The sequence below is a fragment of the Macaca thibetana genome, chromosome X, assembly GCF_024542745.1.
Source record: "Macaca thibetana thibetana isolate TM-01 chromosome X, ASM2454274v1, whole genome shotgun sequence".
Classification (NCBI taxonomy): Eukaryota; Metazoa; Chordata; class Mammalia; order Primates; family Cercopithecidae; genus Macaca; species Macaca thibetana.
The window spans coordinates 74,980,207-75,003,382 of record NC_065598.1 but is presented as its reverse complement, the minus strand read 5'-3'; positions in this window follow the sequence as shown (position 1 = coordinate 75,003,382).

The window sequence follows — 23,176 nt, the reverse complement described above, 5'->3', positions numbered from 1 at the left end:
ATCCCATTTGTCAATTTTGGCTTTTGCTGCCGTTGCTTTTGGTGTTTTAGACATGAAGTCTTTACCCATGCCTATGTCCTGAATGGTACTACCTAGGTTTTCCTCTAGGGTTTTTATGGTATTAGGTCTAACATTTAAGTCTCTAATCCATCTTGAATTAATTTTTGTATAAGGAATAAGGAAAGGATCCAGTTTCAGCTTTCTACTTATGGCTAGCCAATTTTCCGAGCATCATTTATTAAATAGGGAATCCTTTCCCCGTTTCTTGTTTCTCTCAGGTTTGTCAAAGATCAGATGGCTGTAGATGTGTGGTATTATTTCTGAGGACTCTGTTCTGTTCCATTGGTCTATATCTCTGTTTTGGTACCAGTACCATGCTGTTTTGGTTACTGTAGCCTTGTAGTATAGTTTGAAGTCAGGTAGCGTGATGTCTCCAGCTTTGTTCTTTTGACTTAGGATTGTCTTGGAGATGCGGGCTCTTTTTTGGTTCCATATGAACTTTAAAGCAGTTTTTTCCAATTCTGTGAAGAAACTCATTGGTAGCTTGATGGGCATGGCATTGAATCTATAAATAACCTTGGGCAGTATGGCCATTTTCACAATATTGATTCTTCCTATCCATGAGCATGGTATGTTCTTCCATTTGTTTGTGTCCTCTTTTATTTCACTGAGCAGTGGTTTGTAGTTCTCCTTGAAGAGGTCCTTTACATCCCTTGTAAGTTGGATTCCTAGGTATTTTATTCTCTTTGAAGCAATTGTGAATGGAAGTTCATTCCTGATTTGGCTCTGTGTTTGTCTGTTACTGGTGTATAAGAATGCTTGTGATTTTTGCACATTAATTTTGTATCCTGAGACTTTGCTGAAGTTGCTCATCAGCTTAAGGAGATTTTGGGCTGAGACAATGGGGTTTTCTAAATATACAATCATGTCATCTGCAAAGAGGGACAATTTGACTTCTTCTTTTCCTAACTGAATACCCTTGATTTTTTTCTCTTGCCTGATTGCCCTAGCCAGAACTTCCAACACTATGTTGAATAGGAGTGGTGAGAGAGGACATCCCTGTCTTGTGCCAGTTTTCAAAGGGAATTTTTCCAGTTTTTGCCCATTCAGTATGATATTGGCTGTGGGTTTGTCATAAATAGCTCTTAATATTTTGAGACACGTTCCATCAATACCGAATTTATTGAGCGTTTTTAGCATGAAGGGCTGTTGAATTTTGTCAAAAGCCTTTTCTGCATCTATTGAGATAATCATGTGGTTCGTGTCTTTGGTTCTGTTTATACGCTGGATTATGTTTATTGATTTGTGAATGTTGAATCAGCCTTGCATCCCGGGATAAAGCCCACTTGATCATGGTGGATAAGCTTTTTGATGTGCTGCTGAATCTGGTTTGCCAGTATTTTATTGAGGATTTTTGCATCAATGTTCATCAGGGATATTGGTCTAAAATTCTCTTTTTTTGTTTTGTCTCTGCCAGGCTTTGGTATCAGGATGATGTTGGTCTCATCAAATGAGTTAGGGAGGATTCCCTCTTTTTGTATTGATTGGAAGAGTTTCAGAAGGAATGGTACCAGCTCCTCCTTGTACCTCTGGTAGAATTCAGCTGTGAATCCATCTGGTCCTGGACTTTTTTTGGTTGGTAGGCTATTAATTATTGCCTCAATTTCAGAGCCTGCTATTGGTCTATTCAGGGATTCAACTTCTTCCTGGTTTAGTCTTAGGAGAGTGTAAGTTTCCAGGAAATTATCCATTTCTTCTAGATTTTCTAGTTTATTTGCGTAGAGGTGTTTATAGTATTCTCTGATGGTAGTTTGTATTTCTGTGGGGTCAGTGGTGATATCCCCTTTATCATTTTTTTTTTTTTTGCATCTATTTGATTCTTCTTTCTTTTCTTCTTTATTAGCCTTGCTAGCGGTCTGTCAATTTTGTTGATCTTTTCAAAAAACCAACTCCTGGATTCATTGATTTTTTGGAGGGTTTTTTGTGTCTCTATCTCCTTCAGTTCTGCTCTGATCTTAGTGGTTTCTTGCTTTTGGCTAGCTTTTGAATGTGTTTGTTCTTGCTTCTCTAGTTCATTTAATTGTGATGTTAGAGTGTCAATTTTAGATCTTTCCTGCTTTCTCTTGTGGGCATTTAGTGCTATAAATTTCCCTCTACACACTGCTTTAAATGTGTCCCAGAGATTCTGGTATGATTTATCTTTGTTCTCATTGGTTTCAAAGAACATCTTTATTTCTGCCTTCATTTCCTTATGTATCCAGTAGTCATTCAGGAGCAGGTTGTTCAGTTTCCATGTAGTTGAGCAGTTTGGATTGAGTTTCTTAGTCCTGAGTTCTAGTTTGATTGCACTGTCGTCTGAGAGACAGTTTGGTATAATTTCTGTTCTTGTACATTTGCTGAGGAGTGCTTTACTTCGAATTATGTGGTCAATTTTGGAATAAGTGCGATGTGGTGCTGAGAAGAATGTATATTCTGTTGATTTGGGGTGGAGAGTTCTATAGATGTATATTAGGTCTGCTTGCTGCAGAGATGAGTTCAATTCCTGGATATCCTTGTTAACTTTCTGTCTTGTTGATCTGTCTAATGTTGACAGTGGAGTGTTGAAGTCTCCCATTATTATTGTATGGGAGTCTAAGTCTCTTTGTAAGTCTCTAAGGACTTGCTTTATGAATCTGGGTGCTCCTGTATTGGGTGCATATATATTTAGGATAGTTAGCTCTTCCTGTTGAATTGATCCCTTTACCATTATGTAATGGCCTTCTTTGTCTCTTTTGATCTTTGATGGTTTAAAGTCTGTTTTATCAGAGACTAGGATTGCAACCCCTGCTTTTTTTTGTTCTCCATTTGCTTGGTAGATCTTCCTCCATCCATTTATTTTGAGCCTATGTATGTCTCTGCATGTGAGATGGGTCTCCAGAATACAGCAGACTGATGGGTCTTGACTCTTTATCCAGTTTGCCAGTCTGTGTCTTTTAATTGGAGCATTTAGTCCATTTACATTTAAGGTTAAGATTGTTATGTGGGAACTTGATCCTGCCATTATGATATTAACTGGTTATTTTGCTTGTTAGTTGATGCAGTTTCTTCCTAGCGTAAGTGGTCTTTACATTCTGGCATGGCTTTGCAATGGCTGGTACCGGTTGTTCCTTTCCATGTTTAATGCTTCCTTCAGGGTCTCTTGTAAGGCAGGTCTAGTGGTGACAAAATCTCTAAGCATTTGCTTACCTGTAAAGGATTTTATTTCTCCTTCACTTATGAAACTTAGTTTGGCTAGATATGAAATTCTGGGTTGAAAATTCTTTTCTTATGAATGTTGAATATTGGCCCCCACTCTCTTCTGGCTTGGAGAGTTTCTGCCGAGAGATCTGCTGTTAGTGTGATGTCTTCCCTTTGTGGGTAACCCGACCTTTCTCTCTGGCTGCCCTTAAGATTTTTTCCTTCATTTCAACTTTGGTGAATCTGGCAATTATGTGTCTTGGAGTTGCTCTTCTCGAGGATTATCTTTGTGGCATTCTCTGTATTTCCTGAATTTGAATGTTGTCCTGCCCTACTAGGTTGGGGAAGTTCTCCTGGATGATATCCTGAAGAGTGTTTTCCAACTTGGTTCCATTTTACCCCTCACTTTCAGGCACCCCAATCAGACGTAGATTTGGTCTTTTTACATAATCCCATACTTCTTGCAGGCTTTGTTCATTTCTTTTTCTTCTTTTTTCTTTTGATTTCTCTTCTCGCTTCATTTTGTTCATTTGATCCTCAATCGCTGATACTCTTTCTTCCAGTTGATCGAGTCGGTTACTGAAGCTTGTGCATTTGTCACGTATTTCTCGTGTCATGGTTTTCATCTCTTTCATTTCGTTTATGACCTTCTCTGCATTAATTACTCTAGCCATCAATTCTTCCACGTTTTTTTCAAGATTTTTAGTTTCTTTGCACTGGGTGCGTAATTCCTCCTTTAGCTCTGAGAAGTTTGATGGACTGAAGCCTTCTTCTCTCATCTCATCAAAGTCATTCTCCGTCCAGCTTTCATCCGTTGCTGGCAATGAGCTGCACTCCTTTGTTGGGGAGATGCGCTCTTATTTTTTGAATTTCCAGCTTTTCTGCCCTGCTTTTTCCCCATCTTTGTGGTTTTATCTGCCTCTGGTCTTTGATGATGATGGTGACGTACTGATGGGGTTTTGGTGTAGGTGTCCTTCCTGTTTGATAGTTTTCCTTCTAACAGTCAGGACCCTCAGCTGTAGGTCTGTTGGAGATTGCTTGAGGTCCACTCCAGACCCTGTTTGCCTGGGTGTCAGCAGCAGAGGCTGCAGAAGATAGAATATTTCTGAACAGCGAGTGTACCTGTCTGATTCTTGCTTTGGAGGCTTCCTCTCAGGGGTGTACTCCACCCTGTGAGGTGTGGGGTGTCAGACTGCCCCTAGTGGGGAATGTCTCCCAGTTAGGCTACTCAGGGGTCAGGGACCCACTTGAGCAGGCAATCTGTCCCTTCTCAGATCTCAACCTCCATGTTGGGAGATCCACTGCTCTCTTCAAGGCTGTCAGACAGAGTCGTTTGCGTCTGCAGAGGTTTCTGCTGCTTTTTTGGTTGTTTACTGTGCCCTGTCCCCAGAGGTGGAGTCTACAGAGACAGGCAGGTTTCCTTGAGCTGCTGTGAGCTCCACCCAGTTTGAGCTTCCCAGAGGCTTTGTTTACCTACTTAAGCCTCAGCCATGGCGGGCGCCCCTCCCCCTGCCTGGCTGCTGCCTTGCCGCGATATATCAGACTGCTGTGCTAGCAATGAGGGAGGCTCCATGGACGTGGGACCCTCCTGGCCAGGTGTGGGATATAATCTCCTGGTGTGCCTGTTTGCTTATAGCACAGTATTGGGGTGGGAGTTACCCGATTTTCCAGGTGTTGTGTATCTCAATTCCCCTGACTAGGAAAAGGGATTCCCTTTCCCCTTGCATTTCCCATGTGAGGCGATGCCTCGCCCTGCTTCAGCTCTCACTGGTCGGGCTGCAGCAACTGACCAGCACCGATTGTCCGGCACTCCCTAGTGAGATGAACCCAGTACCTCAGTTGAAAATGCAGAAATCACCGGTCTTCTGTGTCGCTCGTGCTGGGAGTTGGAGACTGGAGCTGTTCCTATTAGGCCATCTTGCTCCGCCCCTCTCATTGTAATTTTCATACATCTGTAGTCCCAGCTACTCAGGATGCTGATATGGAAAGATCTCTTGAACCCAGGAGGTTGAGTCCAGCTTATACAGTGAGACCCTATGTTTTCAAAAGTAATAAATATACATTTGTTTTTTTCATTCATCTGTTCATGAACATTTGGGTTGTTTTCATCTTAGCTATTGTGAATAATCCTGCAACAAACATAGGAGCGAAGATACTTCCGAAAGATGCTGATTTCAATTCCTTTGGATGTATACCCAAAAGTGGAATTGCTGGATCATAGGACATTTCCATTCTTATTTTTTTTTTTTTTTTTTTTTTTGAGACGGAGTCTCGCTGTGTCTCCCAGGCTGGAGTGCAGTGGCGCGATCTCGGCTCACTGCAAGCTCCGCCTCCCAGGTTCACGCCATTCTCCCGCCTCAGCCTCTGAGTAGCTGGGACTACAGGCACCCACAACCGCGCCCAGATAATTTTTTGTATTTTTAGTAGAGACGGGGTTTCACCGTGTTAGCCAGGATGGTCTTGATCTCCTGACCTCGTGATCCCCCCGTCTCGGCCTCCCAAAGTGCTGGGATTACAGGCTTGAGCCACCGCGCCCAGCCCCATTCTTATTTTTTAAGGAAACTCCCTACTATTTTCTATAGTGGCTATACCATTTAATATTTGCACTAATAGCATGCAAAAGTTCTAATTTCTCGACATCTTCACCAACACTCATTATTGTTTTTGTGAAATAATACATCACTGTGTGACAATACACGTCACACAATGTATTGTGTGAAATACATTGACAGTTGTGAAATAATACGTCATTGTGGTTTTGATTTGCATTTTCCTGATGATTAGTGATATAAAGAACCTTTCCAAATACCCGTTGTCCATTTGTGTCTTTTTTTGGAGAAATGTCTATTAAAGTCATTTGCCCATTTTTTAGTTGGGTTATTTGGGTTTTTACCATTGAGTTGTAGGAGTTTCTTATATGTCTTCCATATTAACCCCTAATTAGATGAAAGGCTTGCAAATATTTTATCCCATTTCGTAGGTTGCCTTTTCCCTGTGTTAATACAGGCATATCACGGAGATATTGCCGAATTGATTTCAGACAACCACAGTACAGTGAGTATTGCAATAAAGCGAGTCACAAGAATTTTTTTTATCTTTCAATACATATAAAAGTTAAGCTTCCAGAGCACAATAGTCTGTTAGGTTTGCAATAGCTTTTTGTCTAAAAATAATATATATATATATCTTAATGTAAAAATTATTTATTGCTAAAAATGGTTAATGATTATCTTTGCCTTCAGCAAGTTGTAATATTTTTGCTGGTAAATATTCTTAACTTAATGCTGATGGCTACCGACTGATCAAGGTAGTGGTTGCTAAAGGCTGATGTGGCTGTTGCAATTTATTAAAATAAGACAACAATGAAGTTTGCTGCATTAATTGACTATTTCTTCCACAAAGATTTCTCAGTAACATGCAATGTTGTTTGATAGCTTTTTACTCACAGTAGAACTTCTTTCAAAATTTGAGTCAATCTTCTCAAATCCTGCTGCTGCTTTATCAACTGAGTTTATGGAATATCCTCAAGACTTTGTTGTCATTTCAACTATTATCACAGCATCTTCACCAGGAGTACAGTCTATCTCAAAAGAACACTTTTTTTTGCTCATTCATAAGAAGCAACTCCTCATCCATTCAAGTTTTATTATGAGATTGTGGTAATTCAGGCCTATCTTAAAGCTCCACTTCTAGTTCTAGTTCTCTTGGTATTTCCACCACATCCGCAGTTCCTTTTCCACTGAATTCTTGAACCCTTCAAAGTCATCCATGAGCATTAGAATTAACTGATTTCAAAGATCTGTTAATTTTGACAATTTTGACAATTTCACCTTCTCCCACGAATCACAAATGTTTTTAATAGCACTTGGAATGGTGATTTTTTTTTTTTTTCTAGAAGGTTTTCTATTGACTTTTCCCTATCCATCTGAGGAATCACCGGATTCTGCAAGGCTATATATTGCATCTATACCTTTACAAAATGTAGTTCTTAGATGATGAGATGTTAAAGTCAAAATTACTCCTTGATCCATGGACTGTAGAAAGGATATTGTGTTACCAGGCATGAAAACAGTATTAATCTTCTTGTACATCTCCATGAAAGCTCTTGGATCACTCAGTGTATTATCGATAAGCAGTAATATTGTGAAATAATTTTTTTAACTGAGAAGTAGGTCTCAAAAGTGGGGTTAAAATATTCGGTAAACCATGCTCTAAACAGACATGCTGTTGTCCAAGCTTTGTTTTTCCATTGATAGAGCACAGGCAGAGCAGATTTTGCAAAATTCTTAAGGAACCCATGATTTTCAGAATTGTAAGTGGACATTGGCTTCAACTTAGTCACCAGCTTCATTACCTCCTAACAAGAGTGTCAGTATAACCTATGAAGATTAAAAGCCAGGTGGTGACTTCTCCTATTTAGCTATGAAAGTTCTACATGGCATATTTTGCCAGTATAAGGCTGTTTTCATCTACACTCAACATCTGTTGTTTATTGTAGCTAACTTCACCAATTATCTTAAATATTGATGAAATATTATAGATAAATATTATCAATAACTTGCTTAAACTTCTACTTCAGCTCTTGCTGCTTCGCCTTACACTTTTGTATTATGGTTCTTTAAACCTCATGAACCTGTACTAGCTTCAAACTTTTACAGCTTTCTCACCTCTCTCAGTCTTCACAGGATTGAAGAGAATTAGGATCTTCCTCTGGATTAGGCTTTGCCTTAAGGGAATGTTGTGGCTGGTTTGACCTATCCAGAACACTAAAATTTCCTTCATATCAGCAATAATCTGTTTTACTTCCCTGATATTTGAGTGTTCAGTAGAGTAGCAATTTTAATATTCCTTAAGAAGTTTTCCTTTCCACTCACAATTAGGCTGTCTGACACAAGAGGCTTGACTTTTAGCCACAGTTTTCAATATAACTTCCTTACTAAGCTTAATTATTTCTAGCTTTTTATTTAAAGAGAGAGACATACAACATTTTCTTTCACTTGAACATTTAGAGGTTTGTGTAGGATTATTAATTGGCTTAATTTCAGTATTGTTGCATCCCAAGGAGAGGGAGGAGAGCTGTTGAAATCGTCAGTCAGTGGAGCAGTCAGAACACATACATCACTTATCAATTAAGTTCATGTGTGTTACGTGGGTGCAGTTCATGGCGTCTCCAAACAATTAAAATGGTAACTTCAAAGATCACTGATCACAGATTACCATAATAGACACAAAAATAATGAAAAAGTTTAATTATATAAAAATAATGAAAATGTAACAATCACCAAAAGGTAACACAAAGACATGAAGTGAGCAACTGCTGTTGGAAAAATGGTGCTGATAAACTTGCTGTTCACAGGATTGCCACAAACTTTCAATTTGGGAAACAAACAAAAAAAAAAAAAAAAAAAAAAGGAATGTCTGCAAGGCACAATTAAGCAAACTGCAGTAAATTGTGGTATGTGCTTATAATACTGGATATAAATATGAGAAGACCCAAAGTCTTATAAACCTCCTTATTGCACCAAATTGTGCTCATTCGATGAAATTATGTTTCTATTTGTTAAAAAATGCATTTTTGATGCCTTGTTCTCATTTCCTTTGCTTGCTTCACCTTTTCCAACTGGTTCATACTTGCTCCCCATTGCCAGTACACTTGGACTAACTACAACCCACTGTGGAAGAAGATAATTTGAAGATACTTTATCAGTCAAATATACATACTCCACCAATATTAATATCATCTTAAATTTATCCATTAGACCTTCATTTATTTTATTTATTTATTTTTTTTATTATTATTATTATACTTTAAGTTCTAGGGTATACCTTCATTTATTTGAAACTTTAAAAGGCTATTCATTTTTTTTTTTGAAACTCTGAAATAAAAAGTATCTGAAATTATTTCTCTCTAAGAGCCAGACACTAAGTGAGACTCCCTTTAAATAGAAATGATGTGGGGGAAAAATGGGACAGGTGAGTCATGAAAAGAAAAATATTTCTGAGAGAAAAAGGCAAGCAAATATTCAGTAATCTCAGATATAATTCTTCCAGGTGTATCCTCACCCTTCCATAAACATACTTGCTCATGGTTTTTATTTTCTTAAACTGATTCTTTTTTGGGGGAGGGGGCCAGAGTTCACTCTTGTTGCCCAGGCTGGAGTGCAATGGCATGATCTCAGCTCACCGCAAACTCCACCTCCGAGGTTCAAGCGATTCTCCTGCCTCAGCCTCCCGAGTAGCTAGGATTACAGGCATGGGCCACCATGCCTGGCTAATTTTGTATTGTTAGTAGAGACAGGGTTTTTTCAGGTTGGTCAGGCTGGTCTCGAACTCCCAACTTCACGTGATCCACCCGCCTCGGCCTCCCAAAGTGCTGCGATTACAGGCGTGAGCCACCGTGCCTGCCCCCCTCCCTTTCTTTCAGTATTTTAATACAAAAGTTTATTTCTTACTCATGCAACAATCCAACAGGATGTTTTTTATCAAGTAACATTTGTAAGCAGTTCGTCTTTTAGTAATGATTCAGGTCCCAGGCTCCATTCATCCACGACTCTTCCATCACTTTGGTCTTCTAAGTCCACTGACAATATTTGTTGCGTCTGACATCAAATGGGTGAAGAGGAGGCAATAGAGTGTAACACCGATTCTTCTGCATTTCTTTCTTATAGCCTCTCTTCTATATACTTTATACACACTAGGTGGCAGTGCAATGAAAGAAGGAAAAGTAGAATCCAGAATGGGAAAAAGATTGTACAGAGATCACATCTTACAGCATCTTCACTTTTAAAATGAAAAACAAAAAAAAACAAAAAACAAAGCAAAAAACAAAAACTGAGGCCTCATTAGAGAGGAGACCAGTCCAAAGTCACAAGTTAGTTAGAGCCAGCACCCAGTCAGTTCCTTACTCATGTTCTTCAACCTTTTTATTCTCTTTAGTCTCTCAGCCTCTCTGTCTTCCCTCACCCACACTCAGCTCTTCACTTTCTTCTCCAGATAGCCCAATTCCCTTTCTTGTGAGGTAATCAACTCAAGGTATCTTGTGAGGTAGTCAACTATTCTTATTATTTTTTAGATTGGAAAAGAGAGGCACAGAGAGGTCAAGTACCATGGTTGAGATCACACAGCTAGTAAATAGCAAAGTTGTGTTGCAACACTAGACCCTAGGGTTCAGATTCTGTGCCAATAACCACTATTCTATACTACCAAATTTATCTAATATCTACTGTTCCTTCTTAAAGTCCTGCACTTCCTTAATTAACATCAAAATTTTGCCAAAGTTTGTTCCTAACTCTCTGCCTGTTTTCTCTCTCCTTTAATTTTTTTTTTCTGTGTCAGTCTCTCAAATGGCAACATTCTCTAGCATTCCATTCTCTGTGTTCTCTTAATTTCTAAAATCAACAAGTCCTAAATTAGAATATAAGTTCCACCATTAACCAATTTTATTACCCTGGGAAAATCACTTCATCTCATCAGGGTGATGTGAGAAAAAAATTACATAGTGTCTGGCATATATAATAGTAGATGCTAAAATACTAGTTTTTATTGTTACTATCATCATCATCATCATCATCATCAACATCATCATCATCATCATCATCATCACTATCACTATTATCTAATTTGTATTCATGGGCTCCACTAACTCCTCTCTGCTGATCATTTTTATATAAAGGAGCCAATCATAATCCTAAAAGATACAATCACAAATGCCATAATCTTGAATGTTGAAATCCCAGGAGATCAAAATCCTGAAATTATGATCCTGGAGAAAGTAACTTTTAAAGTTATTTAAAAGCCATTTATTTACCTTTTGTGTATACTTTAAGTTCTGGGACACATGTACAGAACGTGCAGGTTGGTTACATACATACACCAGTGCCATGGTGGTTTGCTGCTCCCAACAACCCATCATCTACATTAGGTATTTCTCCTAATGCCAACCCTCCCACAGCCCCCCACACCCTGAGAGGCCCCAATGTGTCATATTCCTCTCCCTATGTCCATGTGTTCTCATTGTTCAACTACCACTTATGAGGGAGAACATGCAGTGTTTGGTTTTCTGTTCCTGTGTTAGTTTCCTGAGAATGATGGTTTCCAGCCTCATCCACGTCCCTGCAAAGGACATGAACTCATCCTTTTTTATGGCTGCATAGTCTTTCATGCTGTATATGTGCCACATTTTCTTTATCTGGTCTATCATTGATGGACACTTGGGTTGGTTCCAACTCTGCTATTGTGAATAGTGCTGCAATAAACATATGTGTGCATGTATCTTTATAGTAGAATGACTTATAATACTTTGGGTATATACCCAGTAATGAGGTTGCTGGGTCAAATGGTATTTCTGATTCTAGATCCTTGAGGAATCACCACACTGTCTCCCACAATGGTTGAACTAATTTACATTCCCACCAACAGTGTAAAAGCATTCCTATTTCTCCACATCCTCTCCAGCATCTGTCATTTCCTGACATTTAAAGATCACCATTCTAACTTGCGTGAGATGGTATCTCATTGTGGCTTTGATTTGCATTTCTCTAATGACCAGTGATGATGACCTTTTTATTCATATGTTTGCTGGCTGCATAAATGTCTTCTTTTGAGAAGTATCTGTTCGTATGCTTTGCCCACTTTTGGATGGGGTTATTTGTTATTATCTTGTAAATTTGTTTAAGTTCTTTGTAGATTCTGAATGTTAGTCCTTTGTTAGGTGAATAGGTTTGAAAATTTCCCATTCTGTAGGTTGCCTGTTCACTCTGGTGGTATTTTCTTTTGCTTTGCAGAAGCTCTTTAGTTTAATGAGATCCCATTTGTCAATTTTGGCTTTTGTGCCATTGCTTTTGGTGTTTTGGTCAGGAAGTCTTTGCCCATGCCTATGTCCTGAATTGTATTGCCTAGGTTTTCTTCTAGCATGTTCATGGTTTTAGGTCTAACATTTAAGTCTTTAATTCATCTTGAGTTAATTTTTGTATAAGCTGTATGGAAGGGGTTCAGTTTCAGTTCTCTGCATACGGCTAGCAGCTTTTCCCAATATGATTTATTAAATAGAGAATCCTTTCCCCATTGCTTGTTTTTGTGAGGTTTGTCAAAGATCAGATAGTTGTAGATGTCTGGGATTATTTCTGAGGCCTCTGTTCTGTTCCATTGGTCTATATATCTGTTTTCGTACCAGTATCATGCTGTTTTGGTTACTGTAGCCCTGTAGCATAATTTGAAGTCAGGTAGTGGGATGCTTCCAGCTTTGTTATTTTTCCTTAGAATTGTCTTGGCTCTGTGGAATTTTTTTGGTTCCACATGAAATTTGAAGTAGTTTTTTTCTTTTCTTTTAATTGTACTTTACGTTCTAGGGTACATGTGCACAACGTGCAGCTTTGTTACATATGTATACATGTGCCATATTGGTGTGCTGCACCCATTAACTTGTCATTTACATTAGATATATATCCTAATGCTATCCCTCTCCCCTACCCCCACCCCACAATAAGACCCGGTGTGTGATGTTCCCCTTCCTGTGTACAAGTGATTTCATTGTTCAATTCCCACCTATGAGTGAGACCATGCGGTGTTTGGTTTTCTGTTCTTGTGATAGTTTGCTGAGAATGATGGTTTCCAGCTGCATCCGTGTCCCTACAAAGGACACGAACTCATCCTTTTTTATGGCTGCATAGAATTACATGGTGTATATGTGTCACATTTTCTTAATCCAGTCTGTCATTGATGGACATTTGGGTTGATTCCAAGTCTTTGCTATTGTGAATAGGGCTGCAATAAACATACGTGAGCATGTGTCTTTATAGCAACATGATTTATAATCCTTTGAGTATATACCCAGTAATGGGATGGCTGGGTCAAATGGTGTTTCTAGTTCTAGATACTTTAGGAATCGTCACACTGGTTTCCACAATGGTTGAACTAGTTTACAATCCCACCAACAGTGTAAAAGTGTTCATATTGCTCCACATCCTCTCCAGCACCTGTTTTTTTTTTTTTTTCCTGATTTTTTGGTGATTGCCATTCTAACTGGTGTGAGATGGTATCTCATTGTGGTTTTGATTTGCATTTCTCTGATGGCCAGTGATGATGAGCATTTTTTCATGTGTCTGTTGGCTGTATGAATGTCTTCTTTTCAGAAGTATCTGTTCATATCTTTTGCCCACTTTTTGATGGGGTTGTTTGTTTTTTACTTGTAAATTTGATTGAGTTCTTTATAGGTTCTGGATATTAGCCTTTGGCAGATAAGTAGATTGCAAACATTTTCTCCCATTCTGTAGGTTGCCTGTTCACTCTGATGGTAGTTTCTTTTGCTTTGCAGAAGCTCTTTAGTTTAATTAGATTCCATTTGTCAATTTTGGCTTTTGTTGCCATTACTTTTGATGTTTTAGACATGAAGTCCTTGCCCATGCCTATGTCCTGAATGGTATTACCTAGGTTTTCTTCTAGGGTTTTTATGGTTTTAGGTCTGACGTTTAAGTCTCTAATCCATCTTGAATTAATTTTCATATAAGGAGTAAGGAATGGATCCAGTTTCAGCTTTCTACTTATGGCTAGCCAATTTTCCCAGCACCATTTATTAAATAGGGAATCCTTTCCCTATTTCTTGTTTCTCTCAGGTTTGTCAAAGATCTGATGGCTGTAGATGTGTGACATTATGTCTGAGGACTCTGTTCTGTTCCATTGGTCTATATCTCTGTTTTGGTACCAATACCATGCTGTTTTGGTTATAGTAGCCTTGTAGTATAGTTTGAAGTCAGGTAGCGTGATGCCTCCAGCTTTGTTCTTTTGGCTTAGGATTGTCTTGGCAATGCAAGGTCTTTTTTGGCTCCATATGAACTTTAAAGTAGTTTTTTTTTTTTCGAATTCTGTGAAGAAAGTCATTGGTAGCTTAATGGGGATGGCATTGAATCCATAAATTACCTTGGCAGTATGGCCATTTTCACGATATTGATTCTTCCTATCCATGAGCATGGTATGTTCTTCCATTTGTTTGTGTCCTCTTTTATTTCACTGAGCAGTGGTTTGTAGTTCTCCTTGAAGAGGTCCTTTATATCCCTTGTAAGTTGGATTCCTAGGTATTTTATTCTCTTTGAAGCTATTGTGAATGGGAGTTCATTCATGATTTGGCTCTCTCTTTGACTATTACTGGTGTATAAGAATGTTTGTGATTTTTGCACATTGATTTTGTATCCTGAGACTTTGCTGAAGTTGTTTATCAGCTTAAGGAGATTTTGGGCTGAGACAATGGGGTTTTCTAAATATGCAATCATGTCATCTGCTAACAGGGACAATTTGACTTCTTCTTTTCCTAACTGAATACCCTTGATTTCTTTCTCTTGCCTGATTGCCCAAGCCAGAACTTCCAACACTATGCTGAATAGGAGTGGTGAGAGAGGGCATCCCTGCCTTGTGCCAGTTTTCAAAGGGAATGCTTCCAGTTTCTGCCCATTCAGTATGATATTGACTGTGGGTTTGTCATAAATAACTCTTATTATTTTGAGATACGTTTCATCAATACCGAATTTATTGAGAGTTTTTAGCATGAAGGGCTGTTGAATTTTGTCAAACGCCTTTTCTGCATCTATTGAGATAATCATGTGGTTTTTGTCTTTGGTTCTGTTCATATGCTGCATTATTTTTATTGATCTGTGTATGTTGAACCAGCCTTCCATCCCAGGGATGAAGCCCACTTGATCATGTTGGAGAAGCTTTTTGATGTGCTGCTAGATTCAGTTTGCCAATATTTTGTTGAGGATTTTTGCATCAATGTTCATCAGGGATGTTGGTCTAAAATTCTCTTTTTTGTTGTATCTCTGTCAGGCTTTGGTATCAGGATGATGTTGGCCTCATCAAATGAGTTAGGGAGGATTCCCTCTTTTTCTATTGATTGGAATAGTTTACAAGGAATGGTACCAACTCCTCCTTGTACCTCTGGTAGAATTTGGCTGTGAATCTGTCTGGTCCTGGACAGTTTTCGGTTCGTAGGCTATTAATTATTGCCTCAATTTCAGAGTTTGTTATTGGTCTATTCAGGGATTCAACTTCTTCCTGGTTTAGTCTTGGGAGAGTGTAAGTGTCCAGGAAATTATCCATTTCTTCTAGGTTTTCTAGTTTATTTGTGAAGAAGTGTTTATAGTATTCCCTGAAGGTAGTTTGTATTTCTGTGGGGTCAGTGGTGATATCTCATTTTTTATTGCATCTATTTGATTCTTCTCTCTTTTCTTCTTTCTTGGTCTTGCTAGCAGTCTACCAATTTTGTTGATCTTTTCAAAAAAGCAGCTCCTGGATTCATTGATTTTTTGGAGGTTTTTTTTTTTTTTTTTTTTTTTTTTTTTTGTCTCTATCTCCTTTAGTTCTGCTCTGATATTAGCTATTTCTTCCCTTCTGCTAGCTTTTTAATGTGTTTGCTCTTGCTACTCTAGTTCTGTTAATTGTGATGTTAGGGTGTCATTTGTAATTTTTTGTAACTCTGCGAAGAAAGTCAATGGTAGCTTGATGGGAATACCTTTGAATGTATACATTACTTTGGGGAGTATGGCGATCTTCACAATACTGATTCCTCGTATCCATGAGTATAGATATTTTTCCATTTGTTTGTGTCCTCTCTTATTTCCTTGAGCAGTGGTTTGTAGTTCTCCTTGAAGAGGTCGTTCACATCCCTTGTAAGTTGCATTCCTAGGTATTTTATTGTCTTTGTAGCAATTGTGAATGGAAGTACACTCATGATTTGACTTTCTCTCTATTATTGGAGTCTAGAAATGCTTGTGATTTTTTGCACACTGATTTTGCATCCGGAGACTTTGCTGAATTTGCTTAGCAGCTAAAGGAGTTTTGGAGCTGAAATAATGGGGTTTTCTAAATATACCATCATGTCATCTGCAAACAGAGACACTCTGACTTCCTCTCTTCCTATTTGAATACCTTTACCTCTTTCTCTTGTCTGACTGCTGTGGCCAGAACTTCCAATACTGTGTTGAATAGGAGTGGTGAGAGATGGCATTCTTGTCTTGCGCCTGTTTTCAAAAGGAATGCTTCCAGCTTTTGCCCATTCAGTATGATATTGGCTGTGGGTTTGTCATAAATAGTTCTTACTATTTTGAGATATGTTCCGTTAATTCCCAGTTTATTGAGAATTTTTAGCGTAAAGGGGTGTTGAATTTTCATATACGGCCAAACTAAGCTTCATAAATGAAGGAGAAATAAATCCTTTATAGACAAGCAAATGCTGAGAGAATTTGTGACCACCAGACCTGCCTTACAAGAGCTCCTGAAGGAAGCACTAAATATGGAAAGGAAAAACTGGTACCAGACACTGCGACTATATACCAAATAGTAAAGACCATCAACACTATAAGATATTGCATCAACTAACAGGCAAAATAACCAGCTAGCATCATAATGACAGAATCAAATTCACACATAACAATATAAACCTTAAATGTAATTGGAGTAAGTGCCCCAATTAAAAGACACAGTCTGGCAAATTGGATAAAGACTCAAGACGCATTAGTGTGCTGTATTCAGGGGACCCATCTCACATGCAATGACAACCACTGGCTTAAAATAAAGGAATGGAAGAATATTTACAAAACAAATGGAAAGCAAAACATCCCCCCCTCCAAAAAGAAAAAAAAAAAAAAAAAACAACAACAACAACAGGAAAAAAAACCGGGTTTGCAATCCTAGTCTCTGATAGAACAGACTTTAAACCAACAAAGATCAAAAATGACAAAGAAGGGCATTACATAATGGTAAAAGGATTAATGCAACAAGCAGAGCTAACTAACCTGAATATATGTGCATTCAATACAGGAACACCCAGATTCATAATGCAAGTTCTTAGAGACACACAAAGAGACTTAGACTCCCAAACAATAATAATGGGAGACTTTAACACTCCGCTGTCAATATGAGACAGATCAACAAGACAGAAAATTAACAAGGATATTCAGGACTTGAACTCAGCTCTGGATCAAGTGGACCTAATAGACACTTACAGAAGTCCACCCCAAATCAACAGAATATATGTTCTTCTCAGCACCACATCACACTTATTCTAAAATTGACCACATAATTGGAAGTAAAACACTCCTCAGCAAATGCAAATGAGTGGAAATCATAACAAACAGTCTCTCAGACCACAGTGCAATCAAATTAGAACTCAGCATTAAGAAACTCGCTCAAAACCACACAACTACGTGGAAAGTGAACAACCTGCTCCTGAATGACTACTGGTTAAATAACAACATTAAGGTAAAAATGAGTAAGTTATTTGAAGCCAATGAGAACAAAGACGCAACTTACCAGAATCTCTGGGACACAGCTAAAGCAGTATTTAGAGGGAAATTTATAGCACTAAATGCCCACGGGAGAAAGTTGGAAAGATCTAAAATTGACAGCCTAATATCACAATTAAAAGAACTAGAGAAGCAAGAGCAAACAAATTCAAAAGCTAGCAGAATACAAGAAATAACTAAGATTAGAGCAGAAATGAAGGATATAGAGACACGAAAAGCCCTTCAAAAAAAAATCAATAAATCCAGGAACTGGTTTTTTGAAAAGCTTAACAGAAAAGATGGACTGCTAGTCAGAATAATAAAGTAGAAATAGAGAAGAATCAAATAGACACAACAAAAATGGTAAAGGGAATATCACCCCTGATCCCACAGAAATACAAACTACCATTGGAGAATACTATAAACACATCTACGCCAATGAACTAAAAAATCTAGAAGAAATGGATAAATTACTGGACACATACATCCTCCCAAGACTAAACCAGGAAGAGGTCCAATCCCTGAATAGACCAATAAGGAGTTCTGAAATTGAGGAGGGGAAGTAATTAATAGCCTACCAACCAAAAAGCAAACAAACAAACAAGCAAAAAACAAAAAGCCCAGGACCAGACAGAGTCACAGCTGAATTCTACCAGAGGTACAAAGAGGAGCTGGTACCATTCCTTCTGAAACTACTCCATTTAGGGAAAATGACTTCTCCCTAACTCATTTTATGAGGCCTGCATCATCCCGATACCAAAACCTGGCAGAGACACAACAAAGAAAGAAAATTTCAGGCCCATATCCCTGATGACCACTGATGGAAAAATCTTCAATAAAATACTGGCAAATAGAATCCAGCAGCACATCAAAAAGCTTATCCACAATGATCAAGTTGGTTTCATCCCTGGGATGCGAGGCTGGTTTAATACATGCAAATCAATAAATATAATCCATCACATAAACAAAACCAATGACAAAAACCACATGATTATCTCAATAGATGCAGAAAAGACCTTTGATAAAATTATTTACCTTTTTAAAAGGATATTTACTTGAGAAACCTAAAAACATGACAGAACACTTCATGGGATATTTTACACAATTAAATAGGGACAATATTAATGTACATATTTGTACAAGTATAAACACTCAGGTATAATGACAGTTGCACAGGTATGACAGTTATAATAAGATAAACTGGATTAAAAAGAGTCAAAAATGAAATGTATAAATTTTTATTATTATAGTTGGTAATTGTTTGCACTCAATTTTATAACTGCCATCATCTGAAATACTCTGATGTATAACCTAAGTCTTTTCATTTTATTTTTAAGTTCTAGGATACATGTACAGGACGTGCAGGTTTGTTACATAGCTAAATGTGTGCTGTGTTGTTTTGCTGCACCTATCAACCCATCACCTAGGTATTAAGCCCAGAATATATTAGCTATTTTTCCTAACATTCTCCCTCCCCCTGCACCTTGACCCTGAGAGGTCCCAGTGTGTGTTGTTTCCTTCTTTGTGTCTATGCGTTCTCAAAGTTTAGCTCCCAGTTATGAATGAGAGCATGTGGTGTTTGGTTTGTTAGTTTGCTGAAGATAATGTCTTCCAGCTCCATCCATGTCCCTGCAAAGCGCATGATCTTGTTCTTTTATATGGCTGCATAGTATTCCAAGGTGTATATGCAACACATTTTCTTTATCCAGTCTAACATTGTTGAGCATTTGGGTTGATTCCATGTCTTTGCTCTTGTGAATAGTGCTGCAATGAACATACGTGTGATTGTATTTCTATAATAGAATGATTTATATTCTGTTAGGTATATAACCAGTACTGGGATTGCTGGTTCAAATGGTATGTGTGATTCTAGACTTTTGAGGAATCACCACACTCTCTTCTACAATGAACTAATTTACATTCTCAACAACAGTGTAAAAGTGTTCCTATTTCTCTGTAGCCTCTCCAGCTTCTGTTGTTTCTTGATTTTTTAATAATTACCACTCTGACTGTCTTGAGATGGTATCTCCTTGTGGTTTTGATTTGCCTTTCTCTAATAATCCAAGACGTTGAGCTTTTTGTCATAGGTTTTTTTTTGCGCACATGAATGTCTTCTTTTGAGAAGTGTCTGTTCATGTTTTTTGCCCACTTTCTAATGGGGTTGTTTGTTTTTTTCTAGAAAATTTGTTTAAGTTTCTTGTAGATTCTGGACATTAGACTTTTGTCAGATGGATATACCGCAAAAATTTTCTCACACTCTCTAGGTGGCCTGTTCGCACTGATAATAGTTTTATTTATTTATTTATTTATTTATTTGTTGTGCAGAAGCTCTTTAGTTTACTTAGATCCCATTTTTGCTTTTGTTGCAATTGCTTTTGGTGATTTCATCATGAAATATTTTCCTGTGCCTATGTCCTGAATGGTATTGCCTAGATTTTCTTTGACGGTTCTTATAGTTTTGGATTTTACATTTAGGTTTTCAATCCCTCTTGAGTTGCTTTTTGAAGGTGTAAGTAAAGGGTACCATTTTAATTTTCTGCATATAGCTAGCCAGTTCTCCCAGCACCATTTATTAAGCAGAGAATCCTTTCCCCATTGCTTTTATTAGGTTTGTCGAAGATCAGATGGCTGTAGACGTGCAGTCTTATTTCTGAGATCTCTATTCTGTTCAACTGGTCTATGTGTCTGTTTTTGGGCCAGTACCATGCTGTTTTTGTTACTGTAGCCTTGTAGTATAGTTTGATGTCAGGTAGCATGATGCTTCCAACTTTGTTCTTTTTGCTTAGGACTGCCTTGGCTATACTAGCTCTTTCTGGGTTCCATATGAATTCTAAAATATATTTTTTCTCTTTCTATGAAAAATGTTAATGGTAGTTTAATGGGAATAGCATGGAATCTACAAATTAGGCAATATAGCCATTTTCATGATACTGATTCTTCCTCTCCATGAGCATGGAATAGTTTTACATTTGTTTGTGTCCTCTCTGGTTTCCTTGAGCAGTTGTTTGTAGCTCTCCTATAAGAGGTCCTTTGCTTCCCTTGTTAGCTGTATTTGTAGGTATTTTATTCTCTTTGTAGCAATTGTGAATGGGAGCTCATTTATGATTTGGCTTTCTGCTTGTCTGTTGTTGGTATATAGGAATGCTTGTAATTTTTGCACAATAATTTTGCATTCTGAGACTTTGCTGAAGTTGCTTATCAGCTTAAGCAGTTTTTAGGCTTAGGTGATGGGTTTTTTTTAGATATAGGATTATGTCATCTGCAAAGACACTTTGACTTCCTCTCTTCCTACTTGAACACACTCCATTTCTTTCTCTTGTCTGATTGCCCTGGCCAGAACTTCCAATCGTATGTTGAATAGAAGTGATGAGAGAGGGCATCCTTGTCTTGTGTTGGTTTTCAAGCAGAATGCTTTCATTTTATGCCCAGTTAGTATAATATTGGCTGTAAGTTTGTCATAAATGTATCTTATTATTTTAAGGTATGTTCCTTCAATACCTAGTTTATTGAGAGTTTGTAACATAAAGAAAGTTTGAGTATTTCAAAGGCCTCTTCTGCATCTATTGAGAAAATCATATGGTTTTTGTCTTTAGATCTGTTTATGTGAAGGATTATGTTTATTGATTTGCCCATATTGAACCAGCCTGCATCCTGGGGATGAAGCCAGCTTGATCGTGGTGGATAAGCTTTTTGATGTGCTGCTGGATTCAATTTGCCAGTTTTTTATTGAGAATTTGTTGCACTAATTTTCATCAGGGATATTGACCTGAAGTATTCTTTTTCTGTTGTATCTCTGCCACGTTTTGGCATCAAGATGATGCTGGCCTCATAAGATGAGTTAGGGAGGAGCCCCTCCCTTTCAATTTTTTGGAATAGTTTTAGAAGAAATGGTACCAGCTCCTGTTTGTACCTCTGGTATAATTCAGCTGTAAATCCATCTGGTCCTGTGAATTTTTGGTTAGTAGGCTATTTACTACTGCCTCAGTTTCAGAACTTGTTCTTTTTCTAGTCAGAGATTCAAATTCTTGTTGGTTCAGTCTTGGGAGCATATATGTGTCCAGGAATTTATCCTTCTCTTGTAGATTTTCTAGTTTATGTGCACAGAGGTGTTTATAGTATTCTCTGATGGTTGTTTGTATTTTTGTGTGGTCAGTGGTGATATCCTCTTTATCATTTTTTTTATTGTATCTATTTGATTCTTCTCTCTTTCCTTCTTTATTAGTCTAGCTAGCAGTATATGTATTTTATCAATTTTTTTTTTTTAAGATACTGGATTCACTGATTTGTTGAAGGGTTTTTCGTGTCTATCTCCTTCAGTTCTGCTCTGAGCTTAGTTATTTCTTGTCTTCTCCTAGTTTGGGGGTTTGTTTGCTTTTGGTCTTCTATTACTTTAGGTGTTATGTTAGGATGTGGATTTGAAATCTTTTGAGCTTTTTGATGTGGGCATTTAGTGCTATAAATGTCCCTCTTAACATTGCTTTAGTTGTGTCTCAGAGATTCTGGTTTGTTGTCTCTTTGTTCTCATTGGTTTCAAACAGCTTCTTGATTTCTCTTTTAATTTCATTATTTATCCAGGAGTTATTCAGAAGTTCTTTCAATTTTCATGTAGTTGTGTGGTTTTAAGTGAGTTTCTTAATCTTGGGCTCTAATTTGATTGTGCTATGGTCTGAGAGACTGTTTGTTATTATTTCAGTTCTTTTGCATTTGCTGTGTGTTTTACTTCCAACTATGTGATTGATTATAGATTAAGTGCCATGTGGCACTGAGAAGAATGTATAAGCTCTTGTTTTGGGGTGGAGAGTTCTGTAGATATTTTTCAGGTCCACTTGATCCAGAGCTGAGTTCAAGTCCCAAATATCTTTGTTAATTTCCTCTTGGTGATCAGTCTTATATTGAAAGTGAGGTGTTAAAGTCTTCCACTAGTATTGTGTGGGAGTCTAAGTCTCTATGTAGCTCTCTTCTAACTTGTTTTATGCATCTGGGTGCTCCTGTATGGGGTTCATATATATTTAGGATGGTTAACTCTTCTTATTGAATTGACTCCTTGGCCATTATGTGATGTCTTTCTTTGTCTTTTTAAAAATCTTTGTTGGTTTAAAGTCTGTTTTTTTTTTTTTTTTTTTTTCAAAAACTAGGATTGCAACCCCTATGTTTTTTGTATTTTCCATTTGCTTGGCAAATTCTCCTATATCCCTTTATTTTGTGTCTATGTGTTTCTTTGCACATAAGATAGGTCTCTTTAATACAGCATACCAATGGGTCTTGACACTGTGTCCAGATTTCCATTCTGTTTCTTTTTATTGGGGCATTTAGCCCATTTAAATTTAAGGTTAATATTGTTATGGGTGAATTTGATCCTCTCATTATGATGCTACCTGGTTATTTTGCAGACTTGTTTATGTAGTCACTTCATAGTGTCATTGGTCCGTGTACTTCAGTGTGTTTTTGTAGTTACTGGTAGTTGTTTTTCCTTTCCTTCTTTAGTGCTTTCTTCATGAGCTCTTGCAAGACAGGCCTGGTGTTGATGAATTCCCTCAGCATTTGCTTGTCTGAAAAGGATCTTATTTATCCTTTGCTCATGAAGCTTAGTTTGGCCAGATATGAAATTCTGGGTTCAAAATTATTTTATTTAAGAATGTTGAATATTGGTCCCCAATCTCTCCTGGCTTGTAGGATTTCTACTGAGATGT